The 20,655-nt window shown below is 35.9% G+C and overlaps 1 long non-coding RNA gene across 3 annotated transcripts in view; it reads left to right on the top strand.

Moving 5' to 3' along the window:
- Nucleotides 1–20,655, top strand: part of LOC309635288 — a 106,624-nt gene that overhangs the window by 69,544 nt on the left and 16,425 nt on the right. The gene's annotated exons all lie outside the window — the stretch shown is intronic.

Genomic DNA, 20,655 nt, shown 5'->3' with positions numbered 1-20,655 from the left:
CAATGGAATGACAGGGGGACCTAAAAATTCCTTGTTCTCCACTGTCCCAGAGAAAGGGAAGCCATGCCAAAAACAAAGAAAAACAAACAAAAAATTATCTTGATGACTTCTTGGCTATTTAGGGATTTTTAAAAAGGTAATTGTGACTATATATGATTTCACCTTGAGGGTTAACTTTAGAACTAACATCCTCCCATCACAACCACCACCCCTTCCCATTAATATGTCTGCCACTAGATGTGTACTCTAGAAGTACATAGAAGGCAAAACATCTGACCAAGTTATAAGGGAAGTTTAGAGGTATTAAATTCTGATATTAAATTGTACTTTGTCATCAGCTGTTGACTTATTCCTTTTTCCACAGCTGTCTTAGAATAACCTCCTTCTTTTTAAAATTCTCATTCATTTACCATGGTTCCCCAAAATTTGAATTATGGAATTTGTGAAAATATAGCAACAATGGCTATTAGGGAATAAACCTTAAGAGTATGTTTTCCAGTTTGTTCTAAATATCTTTATAAGTTGTAATGAGGTTTTATTATGTATAAAGTGTGGGAAAATGATATAAATTTACTAATATAAAAGAACACAAGACAATTGCCTGAGAAAGTTATAAAGAAGTAAATAAATTCCTTTGTGAATAAAACAAAAACCAAAGAAATAGCAGTGTGACAGGCTGGAAGAGATCTGAAATATACTTCTAAAGTTGTTTTAATTTTGTGAAAGGATTTCAGAGGAGATGGAAAAAATTAAATGGGTTTACAAAGATTATTCCAAATACTTAAAAGTATTTTATAAGACCTTCATTTCAAGTGATTATAAAAATGGAGAACAAATTCTTCTAGAATCAGAAGAGTATAAAGAAGAAGGAAAGAAGGAAGGAGGGAGGGAAGGGAAGGAAGGAGGAAAAGAAAGAAAGAGAAATAGAAGGGGGGAGGGAAGGAAGAAGGAAGGAAGAAAGAGGGAGGAAAGGATGAAGGGAAAGAAGGAGGAAACCAGAGAATCTAATTCTTACTCCGAGAAAAACATTAACTTTCTAAATTGAATTATTGTCACTTATAAACTTATTAAAGAAACTACTAAGGCCTTCTATATCCCAAAACATTGAGATCTCCTAAACTTAACATTTTTCAGGTTTTGGGCAATAGTAACACCAAATAATAATAAAATATGGGGCTTTCAAGTAAGACTTCTCTGTAGTAGATGCTGAGCTTCACTGAGATAATAGAGAACAGTTAAATCAATTTTTAATGACAAAAAATTGCCTCTATCTGAATGACCTCCAGATCTTGAGAAAACCTCATTTTATAAAATAGACATGCCACCAAAATGTTACTAATAAACCTTTTATTTTTTCTAATGGGATCATATTTCTCCACTAACTTATAATTTCTAACTTGCTTTGTCTTCATCCCAAGTCATTCTTCAATTGGCAGAAACGCCCAACAATATGGCTTTTAGTTTCTCTGTCCAGAACCTGTCCTATGGTAAATGATTTATAATTTTTAAAACAAAAGAACCAATAGATATTACTTTTTAAAAGAAGAAAAGGGGCTTTGCAGTGAATATTTTTATGATACAGATTCATGTAACAGAATCAAAATTCAAAAGAATATTCACCTTACCTTCCAAACTGTATTAGTTAAAATTGGGTAGCCTATCTTACAATAGCAAATAAACCCCCAAGAATCAGTGGCTTAACATATCAAAGTTAGTTTATCACTTCCTGATATTAGCTAGGGATCACTTAAAAGCATCTGTCTTTCATGTGGTGACTCTGGGATTCAGGTCCTCTCCATCTCAACTCATGGCTTTCAGGATTGCTGTGGCAATAGAATATTCTGCTAGAAGGTCCTAAAGGATAAGTCATGGTCAGAATTATTAATTTGCATCCATCATTTCTACCCATCATCCACTAGACAGAATTAGACACATGGTCTCCATCTAACTGCAAAGGGAACACATAGATATTTGGTGAGGTCTCTCTCAGCCACCATTACCAGGTTTTATTATTTGCAGATACACTTCAAAAAGTGTCTACAGCACATTAGAATTCATGTTCTAATAGGTTTCTATTGAGTGTGTATGTGTGCATGTTTGAATAGACAGGAAATCACTGAATCATACCAGCTTGACTGAACACTAAAACTCTTCTTCTACAAATTCTTATCTTCCCTTGCTATTCAATTAATTGGAAATTTCCTCTCCTCTTCCATCTCTTTATCTTTCCCTTCCATCACTTGTTGCCTAGGAACAGCATCCCACCTCCAACTTGTCCATTCTTATTTAACCAGAAGGCTGATCCAAGGTGTGATCTACCATAGTAGAACTAGTTAAAATGCAGGTGACTTAGAAGAAGAGAAAGATATAAATCATTAGCTACCACTCAACATTCAGTTGCCAACCACTGTCACTAAGTCTTCCATCCCAACACTGATTTGGGGGACAAAATACTCAGCCTCCCTCCCATATTCTCACTCACCAAACAACAAAGGGAAGGAAAGGCAAGAAATAGAAGTTTGAGGATCCTAAGAGAAGAGAGAGAATGTTTCCTGCTTTCTAACAGCACCAAGAAGAAATAAGACCGAAGGAATAAATGGCTTTGTGGTATATCTAGATAGAAACATAGCCCTTCAAATGATCCCCATGGCCCAAATGTGGCAATGAAGCAGTAGAAAGCTTCTAGAACTGAAAGAGCCATCCTTCTAGGAACACATGATGTCATTGCTAGAACAATGATAAGATATCACTGCTGCCACACACACATGCATACCTGGAGAAGACCTTGGAATGCTGGCATAAACCACAGAGATCTGGAGGAAACACCAGGAGGGATGGAAATTACCAAAATTCTAGCCCCATCCCACTGCAACAAGAGAAATGAATGAAAATTCAAAATGCAAATTGAGCTGTTTCATGGAAAATTAATAATTACAATCTATGTTTGTAAATAAAAAATTCTCACATAGATCTGATTTGTTTCTATTCTCTTTAGTAAAACTTCCAATGAAACAATCTAACCAGGCCCTTTTGAAAGTTGACACCATTATTAAATTTTAAAAGCTGACTTCTTAATCTTATTTAAATTCATGTTGATTTTCCCTTATCTTTAATATCTACATGTCTAATGTCATAACTGATTCATGGCTAAACTAGGAACACAAAAATTTAAACATTTTGTTAATTGTCTACAATTACTGATTTTATTCTAAGGCATGCCTATATTTTTGATCAACTCTAAAGCATTTTGACTATCAACTAAATATCACCTGCTGGTGGAATGAAGCAATAGGCATTCTAGTGAGCAAACAACACCATGAGTATTTAAGGCATAAACAAAATTAGCTCTGAACTAAGAATGGGTCATTGGTAAATACCAACTGTAAAGTTTTTATCAGTAAGGAGAACTATTTTTTCCCTTATCTTGATAAACTGTGAAGAAAAAGTAGGAAAAAAAAGTGTAGCTAGTTGAAGCAGTAATTTAAGGCCCTAACACAAAAATTTTGAGAAACCAATGAGAAACATGACTACTTCATGAGTATCTTCTCCTGCAAGGGTCATTTGGACTTCTCATTAAATATTGCTTCTGGAAGCTATGTTGAAACTTCAAAGTGCTTTCCTCCACTAAAGATAGAAGATTTTGCTGCCTGTTGTAAATAATTTTGTTGCAACATATCATTTAGTAAGGCAAGTAAAACGTGGCTCCTTACTCTCATTTAGTGAAGTAAAGGTACCTATTAAAAGATAAAGACACGTAATTTGAATTGCTTCTAGCTGAACAGTCATCAGCTGGACATATGCTATGCAAATAACACCCCACTTCCTGCTCTTCTCTGCATTTAATGCCATTAGTTTTACCTCTTGAATTTTGACACTGAAACAAAACAACAAAATTTTTTAATAAAAATTGTGCAATTAAACTACAAATAAGGTGAGATATTCTGCCTAACCCAGTAAAATATAGTCTTTCATCATGGTTAACATTATTTTTCTGTAATTTTGTAAATTCCACGGCAAAAATAATCTTCTAGAGTTTGACAAATATCTTCATATTATAAGAAATCGTGTAATAAAATCATAAGCAAGGGACTTCACTGATGGTCCAGTGGTTAAGAACTCGTCTTCCAATGCAGGAGACTCAGGTTCAATCCCTGGTCAGGGAACTAAGATCCCACATTCCATGGGGCAACTAAGCCCACACACTGCAATTACTGAGCCCATGCGCCACAACTAAAGAAGAAGCCTGCAAGCCACAACGAATGATCCCGCATGCCACACTAAGACCTGACGCAGCCAAAAATAATAAATAAATAAATATTTTTTAAAAATCATAAGCAAAAAATTCAATTTATCAAACATACTGAATGGTCACAGGTAAGGGCTTTGGAATCATAATTTACATCCTGGTTCTAACACATTTTTTATGACCCTGGACAATGTGTTGTATCTCATTAGGCCTCAGTTTCTCATATGTACAATGGGAATAATAGTACCTAATTCACGTGGTAGTTATGAAGTTTAAAGGAAATAATAGCCTTTTAAGTACTCATCATAGTGCCTGGAACAGAGCAAGCATAAAAAAGTGATTATCTAAATATTATTATAATGTACGCTATGCATGGTGTCTAAAATCAAGTAAAGGAAGATCATTATAAGCTTTGAAGGATCAGGCTTAATAAAATCCCTTATCCATAGAAGCTTTGATGAAAAAAGTTCAAAAAATTGGTTTGATAGCATGCTATGTATAGGAGAAAAACTGTTTGCTCAGTGTTAAATAAAAAGAAAACCATTCTACATGGTAAGAAGAGAAAAGGAACACATCCTTACATGATAGTCAAACTGCTGCAAGCCAAAGGCAAAAGGAACAATCTTAAAAGAAGCCAAAGGAGAAAAAAAAAACCCACACATTTTATACCAAGAAACATCAATGAGAATAACAGATGACTTCTAGTTAAAAAAAAAAAAAATTGAAGCCAGAAGACAATGGAACAACATCTTTAATGGTCTGAAATGGAAAAACAAAAAAGAGCTGTCATTATAGCATCCTGTATCTGGTGAATTATCTTTCAAAAAATAAACACAAAATAAAATCATTTTCATATACATGGAATTTTGACAACATTTACTGCCAGCAGATCTAAGAAATGCTGAAAGAAGTCCCTCAAACAGCAATGAAAACAGGTAGAAATTCAAACAGGAAGAAAAAAAAAATCACTGAAAATGGTAAATATATGGATAAATACAAAAGACAAATTTTTCTCTTTTTAATTTCTTTAAAAGACAATAAGCTGTTTAAATTTTTTTTTTAATCTTCTTAGAGTGTAAAAACTTTCAGGAGAACATCATTTCCATCCTAACAACAAGAAAAATACAGATAATCTAAAAATAAAACAAAACAAAACTTTTCTTGAACCCATCAGACACCTCTGGTAACAAGGCAACTAACTGAACTGAATTTCAAAGTGTGACAAGTTCCTCTGAAAAGAGATTGGTCACATGAACTCTTTCATCTATGACAGAGCACAAGAGGAAGAGGTGGCTGCCAAAAAAAAAAAAAAAAAGAACAAGAATAAATCAGCTAAAATTTAAGAAATTCCTAAAGGCCAAGTGTGGGCTTGTAACTGTTTGCTCGCTCACAAACTCTTTTTCCGTGGATCTCTGCTAAGTACTCATAAGAAAGATTCTGGGCAGAAGAGGATACCAGGGAGAGCCACTCCCCTCAATGGGGACATCATGTGGGTGTTGATCAGCTACCAATAAGGCAGAGGCACAAAGCAGTGCTGCTTCCATTCTCTCACATAAAGCAAAAACCTTAAGATGCTGGGCAAGAGGCATCAAACGTTCTTGCCCACCACACCCTAGGCATGGCTTAAGTAGTAGAAGGAATCCTTATCTTCCACCCCAAAATATCAGACAAAGATCGACTGCTTCTTGAAGAAACAGCTCTCTGTTTCTGTGGAAGAGGCAGGAGAATCTTCTAGCCCACAATCCTACACTGATACAAAGCAGAGGTCTGCTTCCACTGGGAAAGAGGAAGAAAATTCGATCCTGCCCAAGCCTCTCCAAAGATATAATACATATCTCTTCTGTCACAAGAAGGAAGACCAGGGATACTGAGAAGGCCTTACTCCTAAAGTCCAGGCATACAGGCTCTACCTAAGACCGAGGCTGGACAAGAATACCAAGTACAAAGACTGCTTAAATATCAGGGTTGAGGAAAGAATACTGAGATAAACTATCTGCTACCCCAGACTCCACAATAAGCACACAGAGTTCATGTGTTCAATTTCTTTTCAGAGGGACTTGTCACACTTTGAAATTCAGTTCAGTTGGTTGCCTTGTCAGGCCACCACTGGAGAAATTTGTAGCCTAATGTGTAATGAGAATGATGATAACAACAACGAAACCTAAACCCAACTCAACTACTAATTATATTGAACTAAATTCCCACAGTAATGAACCGACAGAAAAAGATGCATGCCATTCCAAAGCATAAGTATTATTTCTGTCAGCCTTTGTAGTTCTTCTCTATACAGTGGCCAGTGTTCAATCCAACATTACAAGACATGTCAGTGAGTCTAGAGTTCTCCAGAGAGATAGAACCAATAGGATGTGTGTGTGTGTGTGTTTATAGAAAGAGATTTGTTGTAAGTAACTGGCTTATGTGATTACGGAGGCTGGCATGTCCAAAATCTGCAGGGTGAGCCAGCAGGCTGGAGACCAAGGAAGAGTTGATGCTGAAGTTGAAGTCTGAAGGCCATCAGGCTGAAGACTCAGGGATAAGCTGACATTACAGTGCAAGTCTGAAGGCTGGCTACTAGCAGAATTCCCTCTTGCTCAAGAAATGTCAGTCTTTTATTCCATTGAGGCTTTCAACTGACTGAATGAGGTCCATCCACATTATGAAGGGCAGTCTGCTCTACTCAAAGGCCACTGATTTAAATGTTATCTCATCCCCAAACACCCAAACAGAAACATTCAGAATAATGTTTGACCATATATCTGAGTACCAGAATATTATTAAGCATCACAATTTACTTTTTAGTAAAAGCAAGGAAAAGAAAAAAAAAAAGAAGAAGAATGTCAAGAGATAAAAGAATCAACAGAATCAGAGGCCAAAATGCAAATTACCAACATGATAAATGAAATAAATGACATTACCACAGATCCTAAAGACATTAAAATGATAAGGAAATATTAGGAACAACCTTATAATTTTGATAACACCATAAGGAGGTACTAAGTTACATGGCAATGTTGATGATGTATAATTCCCTTATGGTTATGGGAAGGGGGATGTTGAGTAAATGTTAACAATAATAGAATCTGCCATATCCAGTAACACCACTTCTGTTAAAAATATCATAATATATTACTATGTGCACATGGAGGTTGCAACATTATTTTAATTGTAAAAACATTAGAAACCACCTGGAATAGAGGAATAGGTGAATATATTTTAGTACAACTTTACAATGAATATTTTGCAGATAAAAAAAACAATTAGGGGCTTCCCTGGTGGCGCAGTGGTTGAGAGTCTGCCTGCCAATGCAGGGGATACGGGTTCGAGCCCTGGTCTGGGAAGATCCCACATGCCGCGGAGCAACTGGGCCCGTGAGCCACAATTGCTGAGCCTGCGCGTCTGGAGCCTGTGCTCCGCAACAAGAGAGGCCACGATAATGAGAGACCCGCGCACCGCGATGAGGAGTGGCCCCCACTTGCCGCGGCTGGAGAAGGCCCTCGCACGGAGGCGAGGACCCAGCACAGCCATAAAGATAAATAAATAAATAAACCCAAAGTTTAAAAAAAAAAAAAAAAAAAAAATTAGAACTATCCATTTAACAAATTATCCTTTTTGCTTAAGCTATTTCCAGTGGGTTCCTATTCTTTGCAAACTGTATTGTTTTGCATACTTTTTTCTCCTGAGCATTGTGATTTTCCCTACTCAGATATATAATCATCCTCCTAACCTATGGACATCTCAAGTATGCCCAAGAAACTTGAGACATTTCCATCCTCCTAGTCATGAAGAGGTCATATACACAAACCTAGTAGTGGAAAAGTTTCCTTTAAATATGGAATAACAACACCAATAATAATAATAAAGTCCAAAAAAAAAAAAAATAGGGAACTATATTCAATATCCTGTGATAAACCATAATGGAAAAGAATATTTAAAAAGAGTGCATGTATATGAGTAATTGAATCACTTTGCTGTACAGCAGAAATTAACACAACATTGTAAATCAACTATACTTCAATAAAAAAATAAATAAATAAAAATTTAAAAACTAATAATAGAGTGCAGAGTAATTCATATCATGACAACTGTTAATGCCAATTTTTTAAAAATCTATTTTCACATGAATCTTGTCTCAGTATAGTTTGAGTTAGAAAGGCCTAATCCCCTGAAAACTATAACAATCTTAAAACTTTCAGTTGCCAGTCCATCAACTGTTAATTATAATTCAGATGGTCAAGCAGCAAATGATTTAAAATAATATTTTATTCCACAATATTATTTACACAGTGTGGTTGGATATGTTTTGGAGTATTTAGACTGTACATTTCCCAAAATAATTCAAATCAGTAAAAATACTTGGGCACTTACTACATGCCTAGTTACATGCTAGATACTATAAAAAGTAAATTTAAAAGATAGATATTTTCCCTTGAAGAGTTTATATAACATTTGGTGAGAATATTACAGAAAAACACAAATATAATACAATACTATATTAGCTATTTCACTGTACCTGATTTAAGTCAAGGCAAATGAGCTTTAAAATGGTATATTATTTTCTCCCGCTTTGCACTCAGTTTGTGGCACTAAGGTCTCCTCTTCTGAATATATTTCAACCCATTACATTTTACAATATTATATTAAAATAATCCATTCAAAACTTTTCCTAACAAACTGTAAGCACTTCTACACCAATTTATTTTTGTCTTGTTTACATCTTGAGTATGCAGCAGAACTGAATAAATGCTCACTGAAGTGCAATAAAACTGCACTATTCCCTATACTGACTTGAATTACAAAAGGAGGACTCTAGGAAGGACGGTAGACAGTAGTGTTTCTTTATTGCCCCAGCATGTTTTGAATACCCTTCCTCTGTATGAGGAATTTCCCACTGTTTAACTCCTGCCTCTCCAAGGTAGAAAATACCCCTGCAGTGAGGAGTAATCCTGAAACTCAATCAGACATTCCAGTAGGAGAACTTAGTGAGCAATGTGAGGAACTATACAGCATGGTTTTCTAGTGAGGGTGGAAGTGAGAGTGTGTCCAGCTCTCAGCCACAAAGCGATTGACGTGTGTTCCTGGCGCAAAATTGCAGCAGGGAAAATTCTAACATCTAGCAGCAGCAGCAGCAGCAGTTTCCCTTCAGACAGTTCTACAGTGTGGTTTGGGCATTTTTCCTGGCCATTTAGCCTTGAGTCTGGTTCTTCAAATCTCCAACAGGCCTGTGAGGTTCTCATTATCCTTTTAAATGAACTCCTTTTCTGTTTAATTCACCCAGACTCCTTTTCAGTTGCTTTCAGTTAAGAACATTAGCTGATGCAGTTCGTTTGAGCAAAGGAAAACTATTCTAAGAATCAATGATATGTTAAAAATTAAGACATACTTTTCTGTATATGTGGGAAATAGGGGTAATTCTAGTTATCAGAAGTACTATATTGGCAAGAAACTCACACTGTAGGAAATGGACCAGGATAAGTTAGAACCAACACTCAAAGATCCATTCCCTGAAATCCTGCCATCCCTGAGATCTGGCAAGTTGATGTGAAGAAATTGGCCTTCCAATCACTCCAGTCTCATGCAGGGAGAAACTAAATGGCTTATTTTTCTTATTTCAACCACTATTCCCAAGACGTGCTTATATGCAGGAACTCAATAGCAAAATTGTGCAAGGACAGAAACAATAACATTTCTGAGGGTCTATGCAGCCAAACATATCCTATGTGAGCTGGGTTTTTATTTAAATAGTGTGGTGCGTGTTTTGTTTTCTCAGCTGCAGTCTGTTGTAATAGAGTAATTTGACTTTCAGTTTATGAGTGATTCTAAAGTACCACTGGAGTGAATCCACCAGCTCTTGCCAATGATGAGGGACAATAATCTTCTGACCAGTGGTTTCTCAAGCCTGGCTGCATATTGGTATATCCACAAGGAAATTTTTTAGACACTGAAACCTGGGTCTCAGTACCAAAGATTCTAGATTAATGGTTCAGGGGTGTGACCTGAGCATCAGGATTTTTCTATTTTGCCAGGTGTTTCTCATGTGAGCCAATGCTCAGAACCACAGATCTAGACCCTGGCTAATCCATAGACCAGAAACTTGTGGAAGTTTGTTAAAAATAAACCATCTCAGTCATCACTTCCATACTACAAATCAGAATCTGCATCTTTAAAAGGTCCCAAATGAACTGTACAAACACCAGCTGAGAAACACTGGCCTGGACCATTTTTCCATCACTTGGGCCATTCAATGAAACTCCATAATCAGTATTTCAATAAAATTGTTCTTTCACCTGTCTTTTCCTTTCCCTTTCCCTTCTTCTTTCCTCCTCCATCCCCTCCTATCCTTTCCAGTGTTGTTGAAACATCCTAAGCAAATGTTTCTCTTCAGGTTAATAATGCATATGCCTGAGATCTGTTTTAAAAGTCCATCTTTCTCTGGAAATTAACCATTTCACAATTAACCTGGCTGTGGGTTAAGATACTGAGTGCGCTATAAAGCATAAGCTAGTACTAATCACGGGAGTAGCATGTGAGGAAAACATTGTTGTGAAGGATGTTTTGCATATAAAGGATATTTAATTTTGAAATGGAAAAAAAACACATATGCAACATTCTGACTTTATTAAATTGACAATAAAATTGTCAATTGAGATTTTTACAGAATGAAGTAATAAGCCCTTCTGAAATTTGAAAGTAGTTATATTTATAGTGTTCCACAGCAAGGAAAAATATCATAATAAATTATTTTACATGAAATTGAGTTGGTTTTGTCTGGCTTTTTCTTTTTTGTTTTGTTGTTTTCTTTATTTTTATAAATGGAATAGCTTAGAAAAGAAAGAGAAATTAAGAAAACATAAAAATATATTCTCTGTAATTACCACTCATTTGGCTTATAACATGGTACTTAATCCTGATAATTTCATGAATCCATGAATACTACATGTAAGTATTTTAAATTTTTAAATTTAGTGTTTTAGCTCACAATGTAGAATATAAAAATCTGCCAAACAGGGAAATTCCAGAATCTTGATAATAGTTTTTAAATTCAAAACCAAGAGACACTTTTTGGAGGCACAGATCGTTATTCCACCAGATTTAAACCAAACATTCTCTGGTCTTTTTCCTATCTTCCCATTATTTCACAATACCAGGGCTAGGATAAGTTTCTCCCTGCTCAAATTTTCCGTCACTTCCATATTTCCCCATCCTAAGAGTGCTCACACCTCATCATACTTACCCCTTTGGTCCCTATCTTCCCCAGAAAACATTAATTTCAGGGTACAAAAAAACAGATCTAGCTGTTTATTGCTATATTCCCAGGTAGGGTCTCAAAAAATTTGTTGTAAGAATAAAATAATCAACTAATAATAAGTGATATCCAAGTATGTATTTTATTCACTAAAGTTATAACAAAATTTCTCCCCATCTGGAGATAATAATTTATAGAAGTTAGGGACTCTTTTATAAATCTAACTCTTTTATAATCTAATCTATTTTTTAAGTATAGGCCTCTCTAATAAATGTGAGAAGTGGAAATAAAGCACCCAGAAAGGAAAAAATCTTGCTACATTTTTCCAATTTGAAAATTGTGCTACTCAGCACAGAATAAAAATAAGAATTTCCTCGTTTTTACAGTCATCTGTGAAAATCACACAACACAGGTCAAGCAGGTCTTACCCAGAACATAACTTAAAAGCATTCCCCATCTTGCTTGTCATGAATATTTTCTTCAAGATTCTTGACATACTTCATACAATTCCATGCCGATCTTTTATATTTTCCTTGGTTATGCCTTCTCTTACCTGAATACACTCTTTGGTGATGTTGATGAGGATGATGATTGTTAGTTTTCTGGAATGCTCTCTGCAAAGTCACATTAGGAGATTTTCCTATTTCCCCTTTATCAGAGTTTATTTTTTCTCCTATTCCCTTCTCATAATAAAAATATTTTTTACACATCAAGCTGCAAGAGTCTAAATTGGAGGCATCTTTACCCTTATTGATGTCATTCAACAAATATTTAGGGTGAATTTAACTAAGCTAACATGTGGTAGAGACAAAGAATGGATATCCTTTTATGAGTTTTTAGACCAGTACAGGAGATTAGATTTTCATTTACACAGCAGTGGCACACAAATGTCATGAGAGAGATAAATCAAGTATTTTGACAGGTCAAAGGATTTATGTACTTTCCTCCTCTACGGCTGTATCTTCTCTAGGCACTACTCTGAACTACTATGTCAGTTAAAAATTGCAGCCAAGTCATACAAACCCCCCAAAAAGGTGGTGTAAACAAATAATGTGTTGTGTTTTTCTCACATCATGAGATGTCCAGAGATAAGTTGTTGGTGGCATTAGTTCAGCAGCTCAAGAATATCAGCTCTCAAGTCTCTGCATTCCTCTGGATCCTTCTGTCGGGATGGCTTTGTGGTCATAAGATGCATGCTCCACAACTGGAACTCATCCACAGTCTAGTCAGGAAGAAGGGCAAAAAGACATATACCAGCTAAATCTGGCTCTTTGGAAAGAATTTTCCCAGAAGCCTCACTTCCACTTTCAAATTATTGGCTGCAATTGAGTTGTGTGACTATTTTAAGATTTTTAATTTAATTCTGATTTAAAAATGTGATCCTCTGTGTTGTCTTACACTATGATAGAAACACATATACATTAGAGGATCACAAAGATCTATAATTAGGCCAAAACTTTGAAATCACTGATGATGTTAGTCAAATTCAGGGAAACCTATTAATAAGGTAGCAATTTTTCTTTAAATAGAAGTGTTAATTACATGTCCAAAGAGTAATATGGAATGCTTATCATCATTAAAGAAGTTATAGAATATAAAATAGTGTTTAATATATATTTCAAACACTGTACTAAAAAAAAGTGTTGCATATCTTGATTTCAAGATGATTTATTTAAATCAATTCTCTAGTAATGGTTTTACCTGGAAGAAGTCTAAAAATGCCAACCCAAGGTTCTCAACTCCTGTGTATTCAATAAAATACCAAACTAGGTACTGTTCTGAAGGAATTTTGCAGATGTAATTAAAGTCTTAAGTCAGCTGATCTGAAGATACAAAAATTATTTGTGGGAGAGAGATGATCTAATCACATGAGCCCTTTAAAAGCAGAAGAGAAAAGCAGAAGAGGAAGTCAGATAGACTCAAAGCCTGAGGAAGTATTCAATACACCATTGCTGGTTTGAAGATGGATGGGGACATAAGAGAAAGAATGCAAGGAGCCTCTAGGAGCAGAAAGCCACCCCCAGCTAGCAGCCAGCAAGGAAACAGGAACCTCAGTCCTACAACTCCAAGGAACTTATTCTGCCAACAACAGGAATGAGTTGGAAGCAGATTCTTCTCCAGATCCCCCAGATACAGCCCATCAAGACAACATCTTGATTTCAGCCTTTGGAGACCCTAAGCAGAAAATTCAGCACATTGGCCTTCTGATCTGCAAAACTGTAAGCTAATAAATTTGTGTTGCTCTAAGCTGTTTTATATGTGGTAATCTGTTACACAGAAATAGAGAACTAATACAGATGTTGGTGTCAGGAGTGGGGTGCTTCCAGAACAAATACACAAAATATGGGAGTGGCTCTGGAATTAGGCAGTGAGTGGAGGCTGAAAGAAGTTTGAGGAGAACCTTAAGGAGCACTGTAGAGGAAGCCTAGACTGCCATGAATAAACTGTTAGTTGAACCATGGATGTCAAGTACATAGACTGGGGACAGCTCAGCATGAAGCATGGAACATGTTACTGAAAACTATGGAAGGAGGATCAATATCATACTGTGGCATAAAGATTAGCAGAATTTTGTCCTGAATTTATGTGGAAAGCAGAATTTCTAAATGATAAACTTAATTATTTAGGTGAGTAGGTTTCCAAGCAAAGTGTTGGAGGTGCTGCCTGGTTTTTTACCTGCTGCTTATAGTAAAATGTGAGAGGAGAGAGAAAAATTGATGAAAGAACAGTAAACAAAAAGGAACCAGGACTTGCTCTGGGAAATCCTCAGCCTATCCTGATGGCAAAAATTGCTAAAATTAAGAGATTGTTTCTGAAAGTGAAGCACAGAGAAAAAGCTGAGTGTGTCTGGGCACCCTTTTGCTCAAATTTTGGAAAGACCAGAAGGTCAGAATATTAAGTCTCAAGAGATTAAGGGTTTGCTTCACAGATCGTTTTAAAACAGGGAGTTTCTAGGAAGCTTACGGGTACTCTCCATCAGCCATTTCAACAGAAGCCAAAGATAGAGAAAAGATTATCTCAAAATGTGTTATGGACTTGAGATCTGTCTATTGAGATGAATCCCTGTGCCAAGGGAGATGCACAAGTTTCTTGAGAAATCTATGTCAACAGAAATACTGCTAGTATAGACCAAAAAAAGAAAAAGGAAAAAAATTACAAAATGAAAGGTTATTGGACCCCTGAAATTCCATTGGTGGGAAGTGGGCCTAGAGCCCAGAGAGTAGAACTGAGAGCTCAGTGGGGAGAGCTGAGAGCCACAGAGAACTGTTCCCAGGGTTTGAAACCTAAGGGAGTCTGCCCAGATGGATTTCAAAACTTCTTTGGAATAGAAACTCCCTTTTATTTTCCTTTTCTCCCATTTTAAGCCATATTGTCTGTAACTATTATCTTCTTGATGTCCCACCAGTTTCTGTTTGAAGCAGATTCGATGTTTATTTAGTATTACAGTCCACAGATGATAGGAATTGTGCACAGGAGCCTCATCTGCACTGATTCAGATGCTTTAGATGATGAGATTTTGAATTTTGAGATGATGTTGTATTGGAATGAGACTTTTGGAGATCTTGAAATGGGGTGAATGTATTTTACATGTGAAATGGATATGAACCTTTGGAGGGGGGCAGTAGACTGGGGTAGATAAAACTATGGTCATCCAAAGATGTCTTGTTCTAATCCCCAGAATCTATGAATATGATATTATTATCACTCCGATGATTATATAATATTGTAGAGCATGATTGACCTTAAAATAGGGGGATCACACAAGTCCTAATGTAATCTACTCTGACCATAAAAGAAGAGAACTTTTCTAGCTGGTGGGAGAAGAGAAAGTAAGGAGAAGGATTCAACATGCCTTTGTTGACTTTGAAGATGGAATAGGCATGAGTCAAGGCATGCAGATAACTCTCTAGAAGCTGAGAACCACCTCCAACCAGCAGCCCTCACTGTTAAAACCTGAATAAGCCTGGAAGCACATTGCCTCTCCAGTAAAGCCACCAGATAAAAGCCTACAGTATTTGCCCCTTTAATTTCAGCCTTGTGAGACTAGAGTAACTAGCTGAGCCCACCTGGTTTTTTGACTTATATAACAGTAAGTTATGTGATGAAATAATACACAACTATTGTTTTAAGCCACTAAGTTTGTGGTAAATTGTTACATGCAATAAAAAACTAATATCATGTTGAAAAAAACAAAAAGCCTTTGGAAAGACATTTGGCATCAGAAATCATCTTGTTATGGGAATGCCATTCATTTTAACCAAGTAACAGATATATTTTCTCTGATTGCAGCCTGTGGAAACCATTTTTATGTGAATCTAGAAGTAAAACAGGGATTTAATAATTTCCTTTTCAAATTGTAATTTTAAGTATAAAAATAAGAATTCAGAATAATGAACGGGCTAATGAATTAAAGGAGAGACTTTTTCCTAAAGATTTCCTAATTAATTAATTTAACAAATGTGTTTTGAGCACCTATCATGTACCAGACTCTTAATGTGTTGTTAGCAATGTAAAAATAAACCATGTATAGTCTCTATCCTCAAGGAGCTGAGAAGACAGATGAACAATAATTCCAATAATAATGACCAACATTTTTTGGGTACAACTTATGTGCCAAGTGTTGTGCTAGGATTTTATCTATTCTCCTTTTCAACAAACAGATAAGTCCACGATGAAGGACATGATAAGTGAATATATTAGGCAACACTTATGGTACAAAGAAACTAGCAAACATGGCTCATGAAGGAGATTGAGAAGGTTTGAGCTGTTAAATTGAAGATTAACTAAGGACTCATAAGACAGATAAGATAAAGAGGAACATTCAAAGCAGAGAAAATAGTGTGTATTAAGTCTTGAGAGCATGAAACAATGTGGTTTATCTGGGAAAGTTACAGGTATACTAGCTTGGCATGAGAAAAGATGGTAACATTGAAGAGACAAGCAGCAGTCAGTCAATGGAAGAACTTGTATGCTTAGCTAAGGAATTACAGACTTGTGCTAGCTGTTCCAAAAATATTTTAACTTTAATTATAAGAATAGACCCTTTTCTCTTTGCCACCTACTTCCTCATTCTTGTGTTGAAGGAGGTTGACCTACCTTGAAGAGAATACATGCAATAAGAAAAGTTATTTTAGAAACCCTAGTGAAAAACTACTCAATGAATTTTACCTGTTCCCACTCACATATTTTAACCACTGGGAATAAGGGGACCCAGAGAGGTTACACTATTTACCTAAGTCCCATAACTAGAAAGAAGCTTATTAAGAGTCTGGATCAAGCATTCTGACCCCCATTCCAAGAATCTTTCTACCTATGCCTTCAGTTACTTTTGTAGTTTTCACATAATGATGTTTGAAAACTAAAGAAGTTTTTATATTTAAAAGATTTGAAATATTATTTTTAAAAATAGGTAAAACTTTTAAGGTAAGTGTTCAAAATGAGTGTGCAGTTTTAGAAATCTAATATAATACATATGACTAAATGATTTGGCCCTGGGTTACTTACTCAAAAGAAGGAAAAAGTAAAATAGATGAGAAAGAAGAGTGTAAAAAACTCTGATCTCAGTCTTGAGATGCAAGCATACTGAGGTTCTCTACTCAGCCAGAGTACCTCAGAGTCCTGGGCTGTTCAACTGACATTCATGCCCAGGAACACAATGGAAGCAGACTGTACTCTTCTCAAGTCTGATACAGCAGAAAACTTGCATAAAATGTTTTTATAGATGACTCTCTGGCAGCTATTACAATCTCTTCTCTAACTTTCTTCTCTTCACACATATACACACACACAGGCACACACGCACACATATACCTTCCCATTACTATACTAATTCACATTCCATAGTGATAATCTATAATATTTGACAAATGAGTCTTCCAATATTTCCCTTTTGCTTTTCCTATCTTTTAAAAAATATATTATTTCCTAAAATACAATCAGTCATAATCTCAAACCATTATGGATTCCCTAATGCTGTCCCCTAAGACAATGTCAATCATGGAAGACAATATTCTAATATCCAGTACCCTCATATGAAAAATCTCAGGGGCACAGGTTTGTTTGTCTGTTTATTTTATTTATTTTTAAAATTTATTTATTTTTGGCTGCATTGGGTCTTCGTTGCTGTGTGCAGGCTTTCTCTAGCTGTGGTGAGCGGGGGCTACTCTTCGTTGCAGTGTGTGGGCTTCTCGTTGCGGTGGCTTCTCTTGTTGCATAGCACAGGCTCTAGGTGCACAGGCTTCAGTAGTTGTGGCACGCGGGCTCAGCAGTTTTGTCTCACAGGCTTAGCTGCTCCATGGCATATGGGATCTTCCCGGACCAGGGCTCGAACCCGTGTCTCCTGCATTGGCAGGCGGATTCTTAACCACTGTGCCACGAGGGAAGCCCAGGGGCATAGGTTTTATATCAAGAAAAAAAGTATGCATTTTTTTAGCTCTCCTGTGTCTATCACAACAGTTATAAGCAGACCCAAGACAAAGAAGAATGCCAACAAGTTAGCTTCAAAGGTTAAGGATTCTCACCCCAAAAGCTTTTTAACTAAGTGAAGAATGATGTTGATTATTTAAACAAGACATTTTAGACTTAGGAAAGTTTACTTGTTTATTCATAAATTCTTTCTTGGGTTTAGAAAAAGAGAAAGGGGGGAGAATAAAATAACTCCATAAGTTTTAAACTGTGGGCAAAAGTCTTTATAAAACTTAAATAGACATAGGTATTAAAGCAGTTGACTCTACCCACTGTGGGCAATTATACTAGTGTTCAAAATATTTGCAGCCTCTCTTTATGATACCCTCCCACTAAGGGAGGATTGTATATTCCCAACCTATTTAAATCAGGCATGGCCATTAGACATCCTTTGGTCAATGAAATATAAGCATAAGAGATGTGTCCTGCCCCTCCCAGGCAGAAGCTTTAGGAGCCAAGACACTGTTCACCATGTAACTGGTAATATTACAGAGACAACTCCATTATCATTTTACCTGGCATAAGGTGATGGAAGCAGAGTCACAACTGACCTATAATGGAGAAAAAGTGTGAGCCAGACATAAACTTTTCTTTGAAAGCCACTGAAATGTTAAGGTCATTTGTTATTACAGCCTAACCTAGCCTATCCAAAAGTAGGAGGAAATTTCCTCTTTGCCTAAAGCAAAGATGACACTAAAGAGTGAAACACTGGAAGTACGCTCCCTGTCAACAATGCCATATAATATTGTATTGGAAGACCTAGCTAGCTCTGTAAGACAAGAATAGGAAGATGGATAATAGATGATAGGTATATAGGTTATAGATACATAGATACGTAGATGTTTATTTATATTATGACATCTACATATATGTTATATATATATGTGTGTGTGCTTTTGTTATTATATATATATATGTATACACACATATATGAAAGGTAAAATAAAAGTGCTCTTTTCACAAGAGAACTGATAGCCAAATAACTACAATTAATCAGAGATTTAGTAATGTTGCTAGATGCATGGTCAATGTAACAATCAATGCAGAAAATCAATCATACTCCCATACACCAATAGCAAACAGCTAGAGAATGAAATTTTTTAAAGTTTCCATTTATAACAGCAATAAGATACCAGAGATAAAGCTAACAAAAGATGTCATGAAAAAAATGATAAAATATTATTGGAAAACATTGAAGAAGATCTAAATAAATGGAAATCTACACCTCCAAATTAATCTATTAAATCATCCAGTTACATCCAAACTCACAGAAGGTCAGTTTATTGAAGTTAACAAAACTTTTTATCAAATGTATAAGAATAAGCAAAGACCCAAGAATACTAAATATAATATTGAAGAAAAATAGTAAGATTCAAGATAAAGAAATACAATACTGAAGAAGAATAATAAGGTATGGAGAATCACCCTTGTGATCTCTTGGCTAACTATAAACTAATTGAGACAATGTGATATTGGCTCAGGGATTTAAGAAAAGAAGAAGAAAAATAGATCAGAAAGAAAGCCCAGAAACAGAATATTTGAGAACTTAGGACATGATGAAGATGAGGTTACCATATACTGGAAAATATCTTTAGGCCTTCAGGATGGGAAGAATAAACCATTAAGGAAAAGATTGATAAATTGACCATATTAAAATGTAAAACATTTTATGTATGTCAAAAAACACTATGAGAAAAAGAGAGTAAGAGGGAGGAAAAGAGGAAGGAAGGGAGGGAGGAAGTCTTGGAAAGGATATTTGCACTACATATAACCAGCAGAAAATTAGTAGCCAAAGCGTGTAATCACATGTGATCAATAAAAAAGTACAACGATAAAAATGAGGAAAGAATAAAAAGAGTAAATTCCTAGAAAAGAAAACCGGAATGGCCAATAAACATATGAAAATATGATAAAGCATTAGTAATCAGAGAAATCCAAAGTTAGATAAGATACAATTTCACACCCCTCAAATTGGCAAAAGTTTGAAAGCCTGACCACATAAAGAAATTGGGAGATTTCATGTGTTATTGGGAGGGTAAAATGGTGCAATCTATTTGGAAAACAATTTGGTCTTATCTAGTGAGGAGAAGATGTGCATTCTCTCTGATCCAGCACTTCCACTCCTAAGTAGGTACCCTAAAGAAACTCTTGGATGGACCACCATGAGACACGCACAAGAAGGGTCATTGCTCTACTGTTAATATTGATGAGGTTCTCATCCATAACAGGGGATAAAATTAATACTTACCTAACAGGGTTGTTGTAAGGAATAAATGAGTTAGAACATGTAAATCCTTAAAACAGGACCTGAAATCATGCAAGTGCTCAATAAGCGTTAGCTGTTGTTAATAAATCCCCTTACATTATTTTGATTCCCGGCATACACCCTAGGCTCAGTACTTGAGGTATTTTCCTTTGCAAGCTTTCTTTTCTTCACAACTGCTGACCTCATTTAAGGAGTAGTTCCCTAGGTCCCAGACAAGTCAGCTGGCCATGTAATAAGACTGCAGTCAGGCCTGCTGTGATCTGGGTGGGACTTGCTCATCCTCTCAGGTCATGTTTATGCTAAACCTTTTCTCCAGAGGTGAGCTGGGAAACTATCCCATTTTACATTCTCCCCAGTGAGGTCTGCCAATGTTCTTAAAACTATCAATATTTTGATCTATGTGATTAATGAATGCTAAATCATACCAATTAGGCA

The sequence above is a fragment of the Balaenoptera borealis genome (assembly GCF_965194805.1).
Source record: "Balaenoptera borealis genome assembly, chromosome: 9".
Classification (NCBI taxonomy): Eukaryota; Metazoa; Chordata; class Mammalia; order Artiodactyla; family Balaenopteridae; genus Balaenoptera; species Balaenoptera borealis.
The sequence above is the reverse complement of the archived record's forward strand: the minus strand, read 5'-3'. Positions and strand labels throughout refer to the sequence as shown.